The following is a 19,551-nucleotide window of genomic DNA, read 5'->3' as shown; positions in this document are numbered from 1 at the left end:
GGGGGGGCGGGCTCGCGGCGGCGCCGGGCGCGCGGCGCGGTGAGTGGCAGCCGGGGCGCCCCGAGCGCTGAGCGGCGGCACCGCGACCGCCCCCGCGCCGCCTCCTCCCGCCGCGCCCGGGCGGGCACTTGTTGCATTGCGAGAGGGCTTCGGCTGCGGGCGGACTTGTCATCCCGTCCTAGCTGAGGTACCGCAGCGGGAAGCGCAACTGGTGGCTGCGGCGCGGCAGCCGCCCGCCCGGTCCGGCGGAGGGGAGAGGGATGAGGGGTGAGGGGTGGGCATCCCGCGGGCAGCGCTGAGGGATGAGCCGGGGCACCCCGCGGCAGCTCCGCGGGCAGGGGCGCCGGCGCCGTGTGTCCTTCGCTCCCCCGGGGCAGGGGAACGGCGGGCGGTGGGACCCGTCGCTGTCGCCGTGTCGCGACCCTGTCAGCGCGGCATCGCGGCGGCGCTCGGGGCCGGTTGCCCGCGGTTCGGCGGCTCCCTCGGGCGGGAGGCGGCGGCATAGCCCGCTCCCGGCGCTGCGGGGCTGTTCCGCGGCTCCGTACTGCCCGGACAGGCGATGTCTCTCCGGTGCACTCGCCCTCGAGCCCCGGCCAAGTTGCGGGCGCTGCGGTGGCTGCGGGATTGCCGAGAGTTTCCAAACTCCGGGGCCGGCTGGGACGCGGCGCCGTCCCGTTAGCTCGCGGTGCCGCCGCGCCCGGTGCCGTGACCTGTGCGCGGCCGGGCTCCCGCAGGTGTGCGCTGCCCCGGTACCGCCGCTGTGGCGGCCGTGCCCGCACCGAGGGCAGCCTTTCGGCGGGGCCGGGGCCGCTCCCCGGCTCGGGCACAGCCGCGGCTGGCGGCGGGCAGCGCGGCCGGTCCCGCTGGGCACCCGCGCCGGGGAGCTCTGGTGGCAGAGGATAATGCATCCTGAAACTGCTTGACTCGCATTTCGTTAATCTAAGGATCGGGGAAGCATTAGGCGCGGGCAGCGTGTGCTTAGCGGAGGGAAGCGCGCTGCGATGGGTACAAACTTTGGGGACGGGCACCGCTGTTCTAGAGGCTCTGGGATGAAGCATTCCTCTGTCAGTCCTTATTGCTCTCTCGTTTCAGCGGTAGCGTTATGCTAATTGTCCTTGGGAGAGCAGAAATTCTCCCCAAGTGCTGTTATTTTCCCGCTAAAGTATCTGTGAGTTGATACAGTGCACAGCGCAGAGCCATTAATGTCAGGCATATAAATAATTGTGTCTTAATGCACAGCTTATGTTAATACGTCTTTCGTGACTATTTTTTGAACGACTGGATTATTGACCCTCTGCACAGAAATGCCAGACCTAACATGAACCGTAAAAGAGCAAAAAGTTTTGTTTTATTAAATAAGGGCTTGAGGTTGAAAGCATTTTCACAATTCTATTGCTAGCGAAAAGACAGTAATTTTTGCAGTCCCAGGAATAATTATGCGCAGTTGTGAATGGAGTGAATTGACTTGGCATGGAGGGTAGATGAACCTCCTGCGATCTCTAGATTATGATCATTATTGTTATTGTAGGCCAGTGGGAGCAAAACCGTGTCTTTCCTTTTGATCCTTTGATTTCTTTCTTTTTTGGGGGCAGAAGGGGGTGGGGAGTTGAGAATTTGAAGATTGTGCTTTGATGCATTTTCAGTAGCAGGGCTCCAAAGTAATTTTCTTACTGAACTGTGTGGTAGAAGGCATTTGTGTTTGGAGATGGAAATTTGCAATTGAGAGTGAGAAAGAGGGGCTGGAGCCAGGCTTCACAGCTAAGCCATAGCATTAGATATAGGTTAGCATGTTATAGCTGCCTTGTAGAAACGTGCTTGCTTGTTTCTTGAAAACAAAACAGACCTCTAACTTTTGGACCTAGTTCACATATGTGACTTTGCTTAGCGTCTTTTTTTCAAAGCAAAATGTGCTCGGCTGGTTTGCACACCATTACTTTAACTTTGTCATGTCTCTTTGGGTGACCTGCCTTGGCTGGGTGATGGACAATTAACTAATAGGTCTTTCATGGCTGTAGCTGCTTTGATCCTAGAAGTTGTAAAGAGTTTAATGAACTATGACCTGGAGAGACTGCTACATACCAAAAACTCTGCTTAACTTCATATATCCTCTGCTTAATCTGACCATTTGCCAAGCTGCAGAAGTCTGTTTAGAAGAGCTGTGGGGGAATGTGCACACATGTGACTATTTGGGAATTAGTCAGTGTTTTATGGGCTGTTAGCTCACGCTGATTAGGAGGACTGCAGCTTGAGCCATATGTGGCATTGCCAGCTTTCCACTCTTGTTCAGGTGAGCCGGGTACTGATGGCACTCAGCTGTTAGTGTTTAGTGAAATTTGATCTCTTCAGCCATTCTTTTGAAGAGGGTGGAAAGAATTCAAGAACTGGGTCTCTTTAAGCATCCTTTGAAGAAGAATTGCAAAAATTGAAGTCCCAGCTCTTAGAACGAGAAGTACAACTCTTTCTCACAGTAAGTTCTTACCACATTTCTGGTCCCTTGCCACCTTCAATAAGCAGCAGTCCTCAAACTGCTGATTCTTTGGGCCTTCAGGCAGCCTGCTGGTCAGAAAACCCACTGGAGCTGTCATCAGCATTAAGCAGAAGAGACTGCCATAGAATTAATCGAGTTGAAGAAGGCTTGAGAACTGTGGGCTGCTTTCTTGATGTGCAGCTGGAGCAGCTTGAGCAGCTTCTGTCACGTGCATTTGTTGTGAGGCAGTGCAGATAATGCACCTGCCTTCTTCCTGTGATCTGAGCAGCTTCTGAAAGCTGACAGTGTTCTGACCCACTGTCACTGTTGGGATGAGGCTCCTCCTTGGCATTTTTGGGTGGATTTAGAGCTAGGCATCGCTGCTCCTTGGCATTGTTGGTGATGTGTACTGAAATCCTAGGCTGGTGATTAAGGAGTCAACCCTGCTTCCTGTTCTCCTATCCACAAAATGCAAGGGAAAATATTGCTGCTTGTTTAAAAAACAAACAGAAATGAAGTCAGTTAAGTGACCTGGCTGATTGAACTACTCCTAAAATACTTCTGTAGCTAGAGTGGCCATATGACCTCGTGCAGTTCATGCTGGCAAATGGTGTCTTTTCTGACCTTGTCTCTGTAATTAGGGCTGGAGGAAAGACTTGTGAGATCTCTGCACTTGCACTGGTAGTGTGAGAAACTGGTAGCTAAGAGGTCGTTTTTACTTTGTTGGCTGCAGTAGGTCTGGTTTAGGTGTGCACCCTCACGAGTCTGGGAAATTTTGACCTTTCACCACTTTTCACCTCCTGTTGTTGTTCCCTTCCTCTGACTTTGCTTATTCTATGTACATGTAGATAATGGCCAGAACTGAAGACGTGGGTCTTTTAAGATCTGACTTGCCAGTGGTATTCAAGGGTAGGGAATTGTTATTTAAATATAGGACTCTTTAGGGCAACTTTTCCATGAAGGATTGTTTTAGTGCTATTGATCACGATGCAGGCTTCTATAAAGCTGTGGGTAGCCCTGTTGGCCTTGCTTGGAGTTAAAAGCTCTCTTGCCTGTTGCTCCCTGTGGTCATTTAGAGAAAGAATGTTAGCAATTTTCTCTCCATCTCCAACCAACACTCAGAATCCTGTGCACAATGGCAAAAGTGCCATATTCAGTGTTTTACTCCTTGGATCCCAGCGAGGTCAGAGAGGGAAGAATCCTAAGAGGAAGAGACTCACATTTATTGTGAAGTGAACGGTTAAATAGGACATTAGTCAGGAACTGAAATGTGACATGGAAAGTTTAATGTATATAAATATTTTACATAGCAGTAGAGAGTCAGAGGAAGAGGGAAATATACAGAAACAAACATGCAGGAGGAAGCTTGGCTGTTTTTTTTTTTCAGGCACATTTTCCACTCCACGTTTGCTAAATCCTGCAGACGTGCTCTTGGGCTTTCTCTAGTCCTGGTTAACTGCTCAGAAGTGTGTCATTCATCCTGTTGCACAAAAGGTGAAGGAAAGTGGCTCCCTCTGGAGCTAGCTAGTATCTTTGGAAGTCCTCCTTTCCCCTCTAAAGCATGAAGGCTTAAGGAGCAAAGAGTGACATAGAATATAGATTTGTTTCCCCCTTGATTATTTTTTTAAAGTATTTTTTAGTGAGTGCCCTTCTTCCCCCAGCTCCACAGTGGAATTTGGTGTAGTGATGTGATGGTGGGGAGGTGGGGAAGGCAAGGAGAGGCAGGGGTGATGAAAGCAGGAAAGACTTGGCTGCTCTGTAGAGCTTTGTGCGCTTGGTTGCCCCACACACTGTTTAAGAGCTGCTCAGGCCCCTGGATTTAGTGAAACAAATGCTGAAGCTGCTAAGCAAGGAGAAATGAGGAGAAATCTCTCTAAGCTGGGGATGTGACTGCAGCTCTACTGTAATACCACACAAGCCTGATGCTGCTGATTTCATTAAAAGCGTCATTCAGGGCCTCAAAGCAGGTTTTAATACTTGCTATATGTTTTTTTAAATATGCTGACCTTATCTAGTAAGCCTGTAATATTTGTTGCAATGAAGAACAGCTGCTGCATAAATACATATATAACATCAGTTGCCAATTCTGTAAGCTGTGCTGAGACTGTGACTTGTTTGAAGTGGGGTTGCTATTAAAAGGCAGGTGGCAAGATGTTTATTTTGCACCTTGTTAATTGCTTGTTTTTCCTGCTGTAATTGGCTTCCTAATGGGGGCAGAATGTGCTTGGTTTTGCACACAAAGCTTCATTAGTGACAACTGATGGAAAGGATTCAGAGGGTGGGATTTAGATGAAATATATATATATATTGAGTAACAGATGTCTCTGCTAAATAGAGTGCATGAGGAAGTCCTGTAGATGCATCCAAAAATGCAAATGTTTTCCCATGAAACGATGTAAGATGGGCTAGTGTTAGGTGTAAGGATTGCTGCCTATTACTTGAGAAGGGGGCAGAGATGTTATTTATGTTATTTTTGTGGGGCAGAGATTTTGTTCTGCTTGACTGAACAGGAGTTAGGATGCTGGGATGGTGCTCTCTGCTCAGGACTCTTGGCATCCAGGTATTCAGAAAGAGATCTTTGAGAGTCTCTGTGGCATGTTTAGACTTTGCTCCTGCTGACAAACTGGAAGATGGTGAGCAGTGGTGGAATTCTGTGACTCTGTAAGCTTTGTGGAGCCATCCCTGCCTCTTGTGTTCCAGAGCTGTTCCACTGGGCCCTTGCAGGCAGGGCATGGTGGTGGAAAAGCACAGCTGGACATCCATGATCTTAAAAGTGAGATCTGACAAGTGCTGTGCTTGGCTGTGCTTACAAGTGAGAGCTAGGGGTGGATGCTCCACAAAGACAGTTCTTGTTTCAATAATGACTTTTTGTTTTTAATGTGGTGTAAGAGAGTGGTCTGAGAGTCATCAGGATGGTCATCTGACACCATTGTGTTGGAGGCCATCAGATTTTTGTGCTGCTCAGTTTAATATGCTCTTGTACCTGTAGAGGTTTTGTGAAAATTTCACCTGCTGTAGGTGAAAGGTGAATGCACTTGTGTGTGTTTATGTATGCATGTGTATATAAAATTAATAATGAAAGGGTAAGATGGCTCTTCATGGAAATGAAGCCCTCCTGTCCCCTCCTTTTTTTTTAAGCACTGTGATGGGATTGAAAAATAGACGTGTATTCCCTACTTTTATGCTTCCTCAGATGCCAGTATTTAACTAGTTTAAGACTGGATTTATCTGTCATGTTTTTTCTTAGAAAGGTGACTTCAAGGCAAAAGTATTGCCAGTCTTGGATTGACAAATTTTATAGGAAAAAGTATTTATTACATGAATATATCACAGCCTAATTGACTGTTTCATGTTGGAGGGGAAGAGTGATATCCTGAGGCAGCATTTTAATCAGAAACATCACAAGACTGCCCATCAGCTCTGCTCTTCCATGTAAGTGTCCTTAGATGACAAAATAATTCCCTTTCTTGGGATAGTGCTTTTAATTTCTGCAGAATCTTTTTTTCCCCCAGAGTGAAGAATGGGCTGTGTAGTTGAGGTGAGGGCAGGACTTGTCAATTATTAAAGCTTGAAGGGAAAAGCCCCTTTTCCCTTCAAGGAAGGTGTAAGGAAAGGTGGTGTTCTTCCATGGAGACAGGACTGCATATTCCCACTGAGCTCATGGATGTGCTTTCGCCTCTGATGTGCTCCCTGCCTTTGGCTGAGAACCCTTTTCTCTGGCTCTGTACACAGGCCCCCTCCCATCAGGGTTTATCTCCAAAGACACTGTAGGGAGCCATCCCTCTTGTAGTCCTTTACCATGGCATGGATGAATTTCTGAATTCCAATGAAAAGGAGCAGGGGGGAAGATGTTCTAACTTAGTTTTAAGTCTTATCTCTGAGGTTCTCATAAGTGGTGATGGATGTATTTGGAGCACAGGATTAAAGAGCAGGCTCTGCTGAATGCTGTCCTTTGGGGGATGCTTATGTCTGTAATCAGACTTGGTGCTCGGACTTTTTCTTCCATTTGTCTTCTGGCCAGTCTTGTACCTTGCAAGCCTTCGTTGGAGTGGGAACAGAAAGTGATTGCTGTAAGTAGGAGAAAAGATGCATCTTGCTGAGTACTTTATCTCTTGACAGTGGCCAGTAGTGGCTGCTTAAGGAAGCAGATAAACATGAAGCAAGTGTGCAGTAATAATGAAGTGGGATGCATTTTGTATTTCATGTCAGTCTGTGTCTGTAATCTTTTTCCAGAACTGAGCAAATAGAGAAGAAAATGTATTTTTTCTGATTAAACAACTTCAGTTTGGGCATGTCAGCCGGCTGTGTCCAGATTAAGGTGCTAGATGAAAGCTGGATGTCTTAAACCATTTCTAAAGCTGCCTCTGCTATGCACTGTATTCTGGTGAAAGACAACTATTTCTGGAAAAGTCCCTGGCAGTGTGCAGAGCCTGAGATCTCCCAGTGCACAGGCCTTCCAGCATGGATGTGGGGAGGAGGACAGACTTGATGCATCGGGTATGACGTTATCACTCAGCAGAGTGGGCTGCTGTGCACCTATCATAGTGCCATCCACAGGGAATCTTCCATTGCTTTGTTTATTGAGCTGCTGTTTTTAAAATTAAAAACAGCCAAATGTTTCATAAAATATTAAGAGGTGCTGCTTTAGTGCCTCTCATCAGATTAAGTATGTCACTCTCTGTGTCCTTAGGGTGATGAAGCCCATCAGCCTGGTCGTTCTCTCACCTTAAGCATGCATTAAGGTGACATGCTTCATCTCACAAGGGATGCTGAAGCTATCACACTGCAGAACTGGGAACCGTAGGGGTCCTGCACTTTAGCTGTGGCTTCTCAAATGAAATTTTGCAGAAGTAATACAGTTTGCTTTGTACCAGTGAATTCCTTTTTGTTAGGGAAGTGCTTTTTTGAGCAAAAATATTGAGGTAATACAGTGGTAGACACATGCACAGCGACTGCGCTGCAGGAAAGAAAGAAATTGTGGCATGTTTTATATGAAAGACCAAGGACTGTTGCGTTTCAATGGCTAAAAGAGAGAGGCCCTGCATTCCTCAAACACCTTTTATGAATATGGATTTTGAAGTTGTTTTGCTTGCAGGTGAATTTCTTTTTTATTCAAGAGCCAGTTCTAGCATTTTAATCATAGCACAGTGGTGCTGGTGTAGCGGAGCGTTGGGAAGCTGTGGGGAGTGGCAGCCCCAGGACTGAGGAGGGTCTCAGCTTGCTGCAGAGAAGCCCTGAGGGCTGCACAGTGGTGGAATACAGCATGGTGGAGCTGGGACCAAGCCACGGGGGCTTGCTTTCAATGAGTTTTCAATCATCTCTTGCCTCCACCCAGCAGTTCAGCACTCTTTAGCATTTGTATAGTGTTTGGGAATGCTGCATCATTACTGGGTTAAATAGTCTGGAAGTTCTTATAAATTCAGGATACGAGACCAACTTGACTTCTGAATTTCCTGGATTTGGGTTGCATTGCCTCTTTAAACTCAGTCAGTCATGGCCCTCGTGGCTGGTTACTCCAGCATTCCTGCTTTGTGCACATCAGGGAGCTCTTACTCGGGAGCCTGCTCCACATCAGGGAGCTCTTACTCGGGAGCCTGCTCCACATCAGGGAGCTCTTACTCAGGAGCCTGCTCCACATCAGCGAGCTCTTTCTTACTCAGGAGCCTGCTCCACATCAGCGAGCTCTTACTCGGGAGCCTGCTCTGAAGGGCAGCAGCTCCTCTGTCTGATCTGATACCGCTGCTGCAGCTTCGCTTGGTCGTGGTGCGAGGGAATAATAAAGTACAGCCTTCAATCATGCGAGCTGATCAGAGGGGGTTGTCTCTGGTGATGGATAAGTCCTCCTGGAACAATAGGCTGCTTGAGCTGTGCCCAGGGACTGCTGCGTTTGCTTGGGGTTTTGCATTAATTTTCGGACTGAATCAAAAGAACCGTGAGATCAAGGTTGCAGTTTTGTTTGCAGCTTGCCTTCAAACCTAAAAGTCCAGCCTGATCTAAAAGGGTCCTTTACTGTGTATGTCTCTGCTCTCCCCAAAACTATCTGTAGAGCATTTTCCCCTTCTCCTTTAGGATATGCGGAGTATTTTGGGTGCTCCCAAATTATTTTGATTCCTTAAGTTTGCTCTCTTCAAAATAGGCATAAACAAAGATATCTTTTCATATTTCACCCTTGTGAAATGTATTTTGCCCTCCTGGCCTGATGAGTGACATGCTGAGAGCACAGACATGGGTTCTTTACCCTGAGATGTCCCCCCAGCCACAGCTTTTTCCTAGAAGTCCTCTGCATGACCTTGTCAAGGTGCTTTGCTTCTTTTCTTCATTTATCACATTTGCCATTCTCAGTAGAGAAGCTAAAAAGCTTAATATTAAGAAAGTGCCTGTATCCTGTGAAAGATAGCTTTTTCTGTTGGTATTGAGAAGCCTGGGAAGATGAATGTGTGTATAAATTCTGTTTAGCTCTGTAATAACTGAGTTGTGCAGCGGTTTATCTGCAATGTGAATCTTAGCCATGGGCAGTGTTACACAAAGGATGCCCCTGTCTGTGTGGGGCCAGAGGTGTTTGGATGTATTTGCATTTCTGCAAAGAAGGGTGATTTTCTGCTTCTCTGTTGAGTAACATCCTCAGTGTGTGGGGTCAGTTTAAAGCAGAAATGCTTGTTCTTCTTAAAATACTTGCTGAACAAATATATTTTTTCTTCTGTTCTGCAAAACAAAATGGTATGTGGGTAAAAGAAAGGCTTTTCCCCCAGCACATGTGCAGCTGCTTTATGGATTGCAGAGCAGTCTTTGGAGCACAGAAGAGCTATTGCTGCTGTAGGGAAGTGCCAGCATGGTGCCCTTTTTCCAGCATTCTTAACTTCAGTCGTGGTGGTGGTGGGCTGGAGCTGTGCTGCAGTGGCTCTGCTTGTACTGCTGCTGTTGTTTGGGCATTCTGCCTTTGTCAGGGAATCGGGACATCTGGAGGAAAGGGATTCTGGGATGAGTAGGACTTCTTTGTCGCACACAAGAGAATTTCTTACTTGGAGAATGGATAATAGAATGCCTTTATAGGAGAAAGCGAGAACTGCCCAGAACATCCTGGTCCCCTGCTAGAGGTGAGGACACAGAGAGTTTTGCTCAGAAGTAGAAGAGAAGTTTTCTTCATCTGGATGCAGTGTTAGGCTTTCTAAAATTTGTCTGTGATCTCTTACTGTTCTATTGAGGTTTTATGTTTCTTTGCTTTCTCTGTCAGTAAATGACCATTTAATTTTGGCAGTGCTCTACAGTTCAAATTATAGTTGAGGCCATTTTATTGTGGATCTGTTTAGCATCAGTTTTATTGTTTGCCTGCATTCCTGCTCTGCTGTGGGATTGTCACTGCAGTGCCTTTTGGGTATCCTTTTTTCGCTGTCACTGGCCTGACTCCTAGGACTTAAAAAGCTGTTTGAGGATTCCTCTGGGAACCTAAGGGCCTTATTGGAAAGAAATCAAATTCTCATAAGTTCCTGAGAAAGCTGTCATAAACCTTGTGGCTGCTGGGTTATTGCCAGGTCCTTAATTCATGGGACACACGATGAGCCATTGCAAGGCAATATTGGTTTTGGGTTCTTTTGTACTGTATTGTGAAAGGAGAACCACTTCTGGGCCATTGTTTTAGCCAGTGTAAGAACACACAAGATTTTCTGTAAGGAAATATTTACAGTTTATTAAGCATTGTTTTCTAGCTTTTTTCTTTTCCTTGCTAGAGTTCTTTCTCTGTGCACCCAATTCACCTCTGCAGGTTTCAGTCCTAGCAAGGGTTCATCCACAGTCAGCCTGCTTTTGCACTGTGGCTTTTGGCAATGGAAGCCCCACTGACCATGCATGGGAGTCAATTTAAAGGGAAGTGCTGCTGTGGGTGAGCCAGCTGTCCTTTACTGCTGTCCAAGCTGTCTGTTACAGTGAGGAAAATGGTTTTGATGACCCCTCCTGATAGTATTTCCTTTGTAGGTATATAATTTGTTGTGGCATTCATATTTTCTGGAAAAATCCCTTTGCCTGGGATTTTTCTCCTGGGAAGCCGGGAAGCCTCAGAGAAAAAGAAAAACAATAATTATCTGATTTGCTTCTCCTGTGTTTTGCTGCTTTGGAATGTGTTTGGAGATTGTTTACCAACAGGTGGTTATTTCATTGGTTTTTGCTGTGAATTGTTTTGACGTATTGGCCAACCCAGTGCGAAGCTGTGTCAGGACTCTGGAAAGAGTCATGAGTTTTTAATAGTGTCTTTTTAGCCTTTTGTAAGTATCCTTTCTGTATTCTTGAGTATAGTTTAGTATAGTATTCTTTAATATAATATAGTATCATAAAATAATAAATTAGCCTTCTGAGAACATGGAGTCAGATTCATCACTCCTTCCTACCATGGGGCACCCCGTAAATACAATAGTTTATTCTTTTGGCAGGCTTTTGATTAAGTTGCAGAGTTGCTCTGGTCCTTCATATTTGCTCCATGTTCTCAAGGCATTTGGTAGTTAGTTGTTCCCTTCTGTGCCTCTGCAGTGAAAGGGGTGAAAGTCAGAACTACCTTATTTGCCTCAGGGAGTCTTCTTTTGCTGGTGACTCATGGCTGTGTCCTGCTTGTGGTGGACAGTATTTGGTACAACCAAATTTTGAATAGCTAGTAATGAAATTTTAATTTCCCATGGGCAAACAGTACTCCACCCAAAGAGCTTGCATTCTGTGCTGGTGCAGTTTTCTGGTTTTAGTTTAGACCCACTGCCTTACACTCTACCCATGGGGTGAGAAAGGGGTGGATTATAAAGTTATCCAGTAGAGTATTGAAATGTCATGAACGTGCTTTCAAAGTAATTTCAAATACTTAAATTCAAAATGAAATGTGTCAGTGTGTTGAAATTGTTTGATACATCTCTCTGTTTGGGACTGAACTGGGATGGAATCCAAACCAAGCCATGAAAGATCCCTGGAGGGAAAAGTGCAATGCAAATTTGAGGTAGAAAAGTCAGTCTGAGCTTTGGTTTGGCTTTGTCTTTGTAGTCTCTGAACGTGTGCCAGCTATGGATGAACAGCAGTAGGACAAATATTTAGGTGCTGCTGTACAGCCTATGGAAGTTTTATTCACTGGCATGCATTACCAGATCTGAAAAATTGTGTTTCCGTCACAGCCCACGCCACTTAATTTCAGCACAGTGTTCTGCCAGCCCTGAAACGTGTGTGTATTTGCTTCTAGAGAGCTTGCTCAGATACAGGGCTTGGTTCCATCTATTTCTCTGTTTTCTTGGCTTGCCTTCTGCAGATAAGATAATGGTAATAATAAAAAGCCCCAGAAAAATCCTCTCCCAAGTGCTGCTATTGCAACTGATATACTGATGGTTTTAGCAGTCATTTAAGTTGTTTGCTTGGTGTCCCCCTTTTTCTCCCCCCCTTTTTCTCCCCCCTTTTTTCCCCTTGATATGGACCATCTTGTTTTGATTTGCCAAATGTGAGGATTTACATATGACGGTTCTACCATGGAGCTGAGCATTTGGTGAGCTGCATAGATGTTGTGGCAGCTCAGGACCTGTTTCTGAGCCACAGTTTGGAAGAGCTGGTGTGTAAAGGACTCAATGAAAGCTGGAAGTATTGTGGAGAAAGGTTTTCTGAAATCCAATATGCCAAGCTGCCTGGGTGTTAAGACTGAAGGGTCAGAATGGACACAACAAATTTGAGGGACTGGGAAGCAAAGAAGTCAGCAAGGTTGCAAAAAGCCTGGTAGGTGTTTTGCACCTGTGAGTGCAAGTGCATGCCCATGTGCAGGTGATGAGAGATGTGGCTGTTGGTAGTTCTAGATTTGAACAGTTTGAATTGCCACAGATGCACAGGAAGTTGTTGCTCACTAGTCTGGCCTTGATTTGTCAGCAAGGGTTGATGCATTGGGATGAATCTGTTCGGTTCTACCCAGCACACAGCCTGCAGCTTGTCCGAGTGGTGTGGACTGGACAGGGTGTGTAGCAAGGAGGAAATGATGTCAGCAGGGTGGGAAAATCCTCCTGTGGCTTTTTAGGGCAGACTGCTGTGGAAATGTAAGAGAATGGGACTCCCATGAAGGGAGTCAAATCAGGCACATGAATTATGAGTGTGCAAGGCTGAAAATTGTGTCTGTAGATGCTTGGTTCATCCTCTGAAGGCAGAGGTCTCTGTTGAACGGTTTCGTTCCAGGACAGGGTGTGTGCAATGACCGTATGAGGTGTATGAGTGAGTGTGTTATGGCTGTGTGAGGTGTATTGCCTTTCACAGTGTCCTGCTGCTGCAGGGTGGGTCAGACTGGCTCTCCTCCTCTGCTCATGCCAATGAAAATAAATTGCCCCATCATGACTTGTGAGGAAAGCAGCGTTCTGTCATCCTGTGTATAATGCCACCAGCCAGCAGTGTTGGAAACAAATCCAGCCTTTCCTGTGGTTTTGGACGCTGCTTCTAGGCAGGTCAGAGAGCCAGCTGGGCAGGGAGGTAGCAAAGCTGTCACTTCTGCAGTCTTCTTACTTGTGGCTGCTGAAAGGAGCTCTTCTCTGAACAGTGGGCAGTGTGTGTTTTTCCTGACCCTTTCCCCTCCCTCCATACCCTGATTACAGAAGACAGCCCTGTTGCTCCTGCCAGAGAAGGTGCTGTTTACTTTTGCAGCTCATGGAAGAGAAGAGGCATAGCACATTTGGTATTTTGTACCAGCAACTTTTTGCACCCCTCCTATTTAATTTCATTTCTGTTTTCTCTTTAAAAACTTCACAGAGATAACAACGATCCTGTAATGACACAGGAAGAAGGGAGAAGAAGGAGCCTTCTCTCTTAGTTTTTTGTTGCTTATGTGTGTCACTGATGAAATCATGTGTGAGTGTCAGTGTCTCTCTACACAGTGGTGTGGAACAAGTGCCTCAAATCTGAGTTGTATTGGGGGTAGCTGATGGGGAGGGTCATGGGCAGGGCTGAGGAGAGGCAAATTCTGAAAGCTGGAGCTGGGAGCAGCTGAGAGAAGGGGGTTGCAGCTGTCCTATTTCTGTCCCCTGCCTGTTTGCTCTTATTTTATTTTTGCCAATTCGATAGCAGAGCACAGGAGCAGATACTGAGTGTGATTTAAGGGGGCTAGTTGCCTTCTGCTTGCAAGAGGACCTCAGGCCTTCTGGGCTTGTTTGTGCTCTCATTTCATGCTGGTCATGCTGTTCTCAGTGATCAGCCTTGCCTGCCCCTGTTTTCTTAGGTTTATACAGCTGCTCTGTCTGAGTTTCCCTGCATTGCTGGAGATGTTTCCCTCACCACTTCTCTGTGTGTTTAGGGCCAGGAATGTTGGGACATAAAATCTCCCTGTGCTGTTTTCTTTGGCATTGTTATGCCGTGATCAGTTTGTGTTCTGAGAACACCTATGGTTATCATTCATGTTCATGAGTAGGTCAAACCTCTGCTAAAAGAGGGCTTATATTATGAGATGTGAGGAATGAGGCAGCAAGTGAGGTGCCAGCAATTCAGCGTGAGGAGCTATGGCTTAATTCCAGGTTGTGGTGCCATATTGCATCTGCTTGGCTGGTCCGTGTCCTGGTCGTGCCTTTGTTGTTTCCCCTGAGCATCTGAGTTGATTGAGCAGGAGTGAGTCACTGCAGTGTTTCTGGGTTACTAGTGCTGCATTTCTGAGCTCTCTGCCAGGGAATGGAACAGTTCTGAACGATCACAGTAAGGTCACCCATTCATGCCTTTGAACTGTTACTTTTCCCTTGGTATGATATTGTTGCTATTTCCAAAAAGCACTGTTTCTTAGAAAAATTGCAATTCAGTTCTTAAAAAAAAAAAAAAGTTGTCTTTGCTGGAAATCGGTATTTGGGTGAAGGTTACATTTATCCTTGTGCATGTGGTATGGGCTGTAAACAAAGTTTATCCTGCTGTTTTCCAGAAGGAGTCACAAAGCAGCTTAAAACATAGATTTCTGTGTCTCTCTGGGAAGTACATTTACTTTTATCCAAATTGAGCATTGCTACTCAGATTTAACAATGGTAAAGGCTAAATAAGAGAGCATAATATTAATCCTGTCTAGTTGACCATGTGTAGTCCAGCTGTTCCTAGTACCTGCCACTTAGTCGATGGGTCTGAAATACAAGGTGCAGAGATGCTAATGTCTAGGTGATGATTTCCATCTTGGTGGTAAGAGATGTCCATCCTTCTCCCCTTCCATTAGAAAAAGCTGACTGTGGTGATCTGCTAAACTTGGGTATTTAATGAGTGCCTAAAGATGGGCTGGGTGGAATCAAATCTAGTGTTGGAGAGCAGTGCATGGGAGGCCCATAGTGCATGTCACTTTCTGCAGCTCTGGTGTTACTTGGATTAAAGAAAACTCTGCTCATACTTCTGTAGAACTACTAAAATCTGCTTTCAAGTTGGATCTATTCCTCTTTTTTTTTTTTTTTTTCCTAGTCCAGAGTCTGGTCCTATGCTGCTAGTGATATGAAGGGATGCCTTTTGTTTTGCATGTATACCTTGACAAGTTGTTGTTGGGCCATTAAATCTCCTTTAAGTCAGGAAGCATAGCTGCTGCTGGCAAGGTTAGCAGCTCAACAAGCAGCATAGAGCTGACATTTGGCCCAGTGTGGCATAGCACTTGCTTCTATCTCAGACCTCTGGTAATGATTACCCAAACTCAGCCAGAGACCTCAAATAAGGCAGAGTCTTGACCACAGGAACTTCCTTAAGAGAGGCCAGAGGATATTGGTAACATCTACAGCTGAAAGACAATGGTGTGACACCTTGCCAGTTCCTATTTTCCCTGCACTTTTTCGCTGTTTGTCACTTGTTCAGAATCAGGCCTCTCTTCTAGACCTTCTTATCTATTCCCACACCCAGTCTGAGGACTGGAGATGAGCAGAGAAACATCGTGTCGGGCCAAAGTTGTACTAAATAAATAAACTGAGGGGATGCTTTCCTTAACCTTTCCACTCATTGCATCTGCTTGTGATGTATCAGTCAACCACTGGGTGTCTCTGGGCCGTGCACAGCTCCAGGCAGCATCCAGTTCCTGGAGAGGTGGCACTGGTTGCACTTGTTTTGGTTTGTGGCTGCTGTTTCTGTTCTTGTTTGAAGGGCATCGTGTTCCTTTCTAGGCTGTCCACCCAGAATGTGTCTTCCCCACCCCTGACCATGGAGCAGGGTACACACTGTGGGAAGGCAGCACCCTGGATTGCCAGGAGCTCCTGTTCAGAGGCCAGCAGATTCTCCAGCCTGATTTTGCTCTATTGCTGTTTCTGAACACCATATCTCTTACTGCACTGGGCTGTGTGGGGGTCTAGAATAGGAGAATGTTAGCACAGCAGCTTTGCTACCTTTCTCTTTTCCCCTCAGTTGGGACAGGTTTACTCTTGCATGCACACCCAAGTAGATAAATAATCTGTCTTTCAATAGAGCTCTGCTAGCCACGGTATTTTCTTCAATTCCATGGAATGAGTTAGTTTTTCATTATGATGCTGAAAGGTAAAAGACAGACTATTCTCTGCTTTAAGAATGCAGTGATAGAAGGTAAAGCTTTCATTAAACATGCCTGGCAGAATTTATATACATAAGTATCTGGACCGTAGCTAATATATTTTGAAAGACAGGGGAAGAACACAGCTTTGTAATAGCCAGCATTTTGTGTCTGGATGGTTAATCAGCAGTACAGAAAAATAATTGAATTAATTCTTTCATGGACTAACTGCAGAAAAAAATTCCAAACTATTAATGTCTCTTGCTGTATTGTAGTTCTTCTCTTTTTTCCATCCTACAGCCATCCAGGGTTGACATCTCTGTGGTTTGCAGGTGATGGTATCCATGCTGCAGCTTTCACTGCTGGTGAAACAGCTGACCTGTACCTGGAGCTCTTTCCTGCTGACTTGGCTCTGAGCTGGTACCTGGTTATGCTGGATGGTGCTTTGTCATTAAATAGATAAATTCACCAGCAGCAGGAGGCATTGTTTGGTTCCAGCACTTGCTTATGTGCTCTTTGATAAATGGTGAGATAGGATTTTGCTGGTCTCAGGCTGGGATTTGAGCCTGCCTGAGGTGGGTACTGGTAAGTTTTGGGGGTGGTCAGGATATTGCTCAGTGCTTTGCTGTGGGATGTCTGGCAGAACAAGTGCTGGACCTGGGATTAACTGATTTTATAGATTTCAAGCAGTCATTGAAGTAAGATGAGCAAAGGTGGGTATGTTGTGCTCAAGACTGAATAATAGGAGTAATATTTTTTTCTGAATTGGTTTGATGGCAGCACTCAAGTACTGCAGTGCATAGAAGAAACACACTGCACATAAGCTGCTGGTAATAACTTGCTATAGCATTCAGAGTTGTATGGGAGCTGAAAGTTCTAACTGTACAGACATAATATAATTCTAGTCAGCTGCTTGTGTACAGGGCTTAGCCTTGCAACAACGTGAACCAGAGCTCTGTCCATAAATTAAGCACTTGGATAAACACCCCACTTCTGGATATGGAGCAGGTTGGTTCTGTGCTTGCCCAGCACATTGGTATGTAGGATAGCTGTTCACAGTCTGTGGCAGAAGAGCAGGAGCTGGGGATCAGGACAGTGCTGTAGTTTCCATACTATGGAATCAAAAGAGAATGTCTGACCAAATAGGATGGGTTACCCAGGACTTTTGGAACAGTCAGGGTTGAAAATCATAAACCCAGTAATTGTATTACAATTAAAAAAAAAAGTTTATAAACCTGTCCCTTGTCTTGCTTTGGAAACTCAATGCTCAGCCAGTTGCAGGCACAAATACAAGTTACAGATCTGACACTGGTTTCTGTTTAATCCTCCTCCATTTTCAGTCTATAGAAGTTATTTCACTTCCATGGAGGCAGAAGCTTTTGTTTTATTGGCACCAATCCATGTGGCTGTGTGCATCTGTATTTGGGAGTGAAGGATCATGCTGCTGTATTTTCCTGTAACCAGTGTGTTTCAAAGAAAGGACCAATTTGCTTTTGGAAGGGGCTATATAAACTTTTTTGTTTAAGTAGTTGAAATTGCCATATAATGAGAGAGAATGTTTATCATAAAATCAAAACATTCCTTGTATCACTTGCCAGACACATGATAATGGAGGAGCTGAATGGAACAGGTCCATATGGATGTAACATGGATAAATTGCTGCTGCTGAGGCGGTGAACAAAGGGGAACTGGGCAGAACTTTTCAAAGAAGAGAAAGTAAATATCCTGTAGCATTTATGCTCCTGTAGTCTGGATCTCTATTCAGCAAAGTACTGACAAATCCCTGTTCAGCTGAGCATTCAGAGGTACATTTCCAAAGGTTTTCAAGTCTATGAAGGCACTGAGAGCAGCACTTCAAAGGGCTTTCAAAGTGTATTTGTTCTAGATACCTTGTACCTAAAAGGTCCCTGGAGAATTTCCTCCTTAGTCCTTGTTAGTCCCTTTCCTTGGCTCTGAATCCATCTTGCATGGGTCTGCCTTAGCCAAGGCGGAGCAGCATGTGCCAAAGAATTTCTCTGAACTGAGGCCTTTATGATATTACAGATCAAAACAAAAAGAATGATGAGGAGCAGAACCAACCAGAACAGGGTTGTTAGTAGGGCCAAACACACAGGTAAGAGAGGATGCCAAGCCCAGTGCTCCTGGGGACAGGACTGCCGACATGGGCAGCAGCTCAGGAGCTTGCCCTGGGCTGGTGGGGCTGCTTTGCTTGGTGCAGACATTCCATGAGAAGTACACTGCAGAGATTTGAAGGTGTCACAGCCATTAACTAAGTGGGAACTTGAATGACAAAACGCTCCCTTACGCTGCTCAGGCTTGGCAGGAGCAGAGGTGTCGGGGCGCTGCTGCTGCCGCGGCGCCTTTCGGAGCCGTGGGAGCCTGTGACAGAGTGGAGCAGGTGTGAGCACTCCAGATCATCACTAAGTGACGTCTCGGCTGATGAAAGAGTGCTGTTTTCCTCCTTTCCCTTCAGTGTTTCCTTCCAAATATAATTTGCCTCCATTAAGTATTTTTCTCTCTTATTTACAGTTACTGATGGTTTGCAGCTTTGTCAGCCTATTCCCGCTGCAGGCATGGAAAGGAGGGAAATGGCCTTTGGTCTGTTGGTTATCAGAGACCCCCTAAGCATTGGGGCACTGCACAAGAGAAGAAAGCTCTTGGTCTGGGGAATATGTCCTCTGAGTGGAAGAAGATTGGCAAGGTCTGTCTCCAGCATACCTGGAGCTGGGAATGGAATCCACGTCTCCTGGGTGCTTAATCCAGCTTCCCAGGTTCTAAAAAGCACACTGTGTGGCAGTCTTTGCTGGCCTGCTGGTTTTTATTTTTTTATGTGTTATATATTTTAGCTGCTGCTCTCTGGAAATAACTATTATGTTGTGGCAATTTCAGCTGGGGAATTTTACTACTTGGGTGTGCAAGTAAATGGAATGAAAATCTTTAAGACCTGAGGTTCCTAGTAGAAGCTGGGATTCTCTTCCTGAAGCTTGTGGATTGACACAAAGTCTGGAGGAGGTAGGCTTACAAATGTCCTACTTCGGTTTCCAAAATTGCCCCAGGCTACAGATTTGACTGTTTTTTAAAAATGTGTTTCGGTATTGAATTCCCATACAGAGCGGCCATTAATGCAGCTGGCTTCTATTTTCCTTATGCCAGGGAGAAACAGAAAAGAGTAGGATGAGGAAGACCAGGGATTATTCTTGCCCTTTTGGCCTGCAACCATTTCTTTTGTAAAGTACCAACTCATTTCTTAATCTGTGTAGGTTTACTGACTGTTCCTCAAGGCATTGGATCAGGGTATTTGGAGCAGCTGGCATAAGTCATAAAGAGCAGAAGCTCCTCCATTACACCTGCAATTGGGATTTCCCACTTGCTCTCAAAGGTATGTTTGTACACAGAAATAGGGGATGTTTGACTTCTGGGTAAACAGAACTATACTTATTAGGTGAGGCTTTTTAGTTATTCTTATTTTCCTCATCTGAAAATATCTGCATGAAACCACTTGCTATTTTCAATGTACTGAGTTTGTGTGGGCAGGTTTTGTATTGGTGGGAGGCTACAGGGGTGACTTCTGTGAGATGCTGCCAGAAGGTTCCCCCATGACTGACAGGGCCAATGCCAGCTGGCTCCAGGATGGACC

General features: G+C 45.6%; 1 protein-coding gene across 1 annotated transcript in view; it reads left to right on the top strand.

The window, feature by feature from the left end:
• Positions 1 to 99: 99 nt before the first annotated feature.
• TSPAN4 (tetraspanin 4) overlaps positions 100 to 19,551 on the top strand; it is a 412,600-nt gene continuing 393,148 nt past the window's right edge. The window contains exon 1 of the mRNA XM_063158701.1: positions 100 to 187. The gene's annotated coding sequence lies outside the window, so the exon portion shown is untranslated. The remainder of the gene's footprint in view (positions 188 to 19,551) is intronic.

Source organism: Melospiza melodia, chromosome 6, assembly GCF_035770615.1.
Source record: "Melospiza melodia melodia isolate bMelMel2 chromosome 6, bMelMel2.pri, whole genome shotgun sequence".
Taxonomy (NCBI): Eukaryota; Metazoa; Chordata; class Aves; order Passeriformes; family Passerellidae; genus Melospiza; species Melospiza melodia.
The sequence above is the reverse complement of the archived record's forward strand: the minus strand, read 5'-3'. Positions and strand labels throughout refer to the sequence as shown.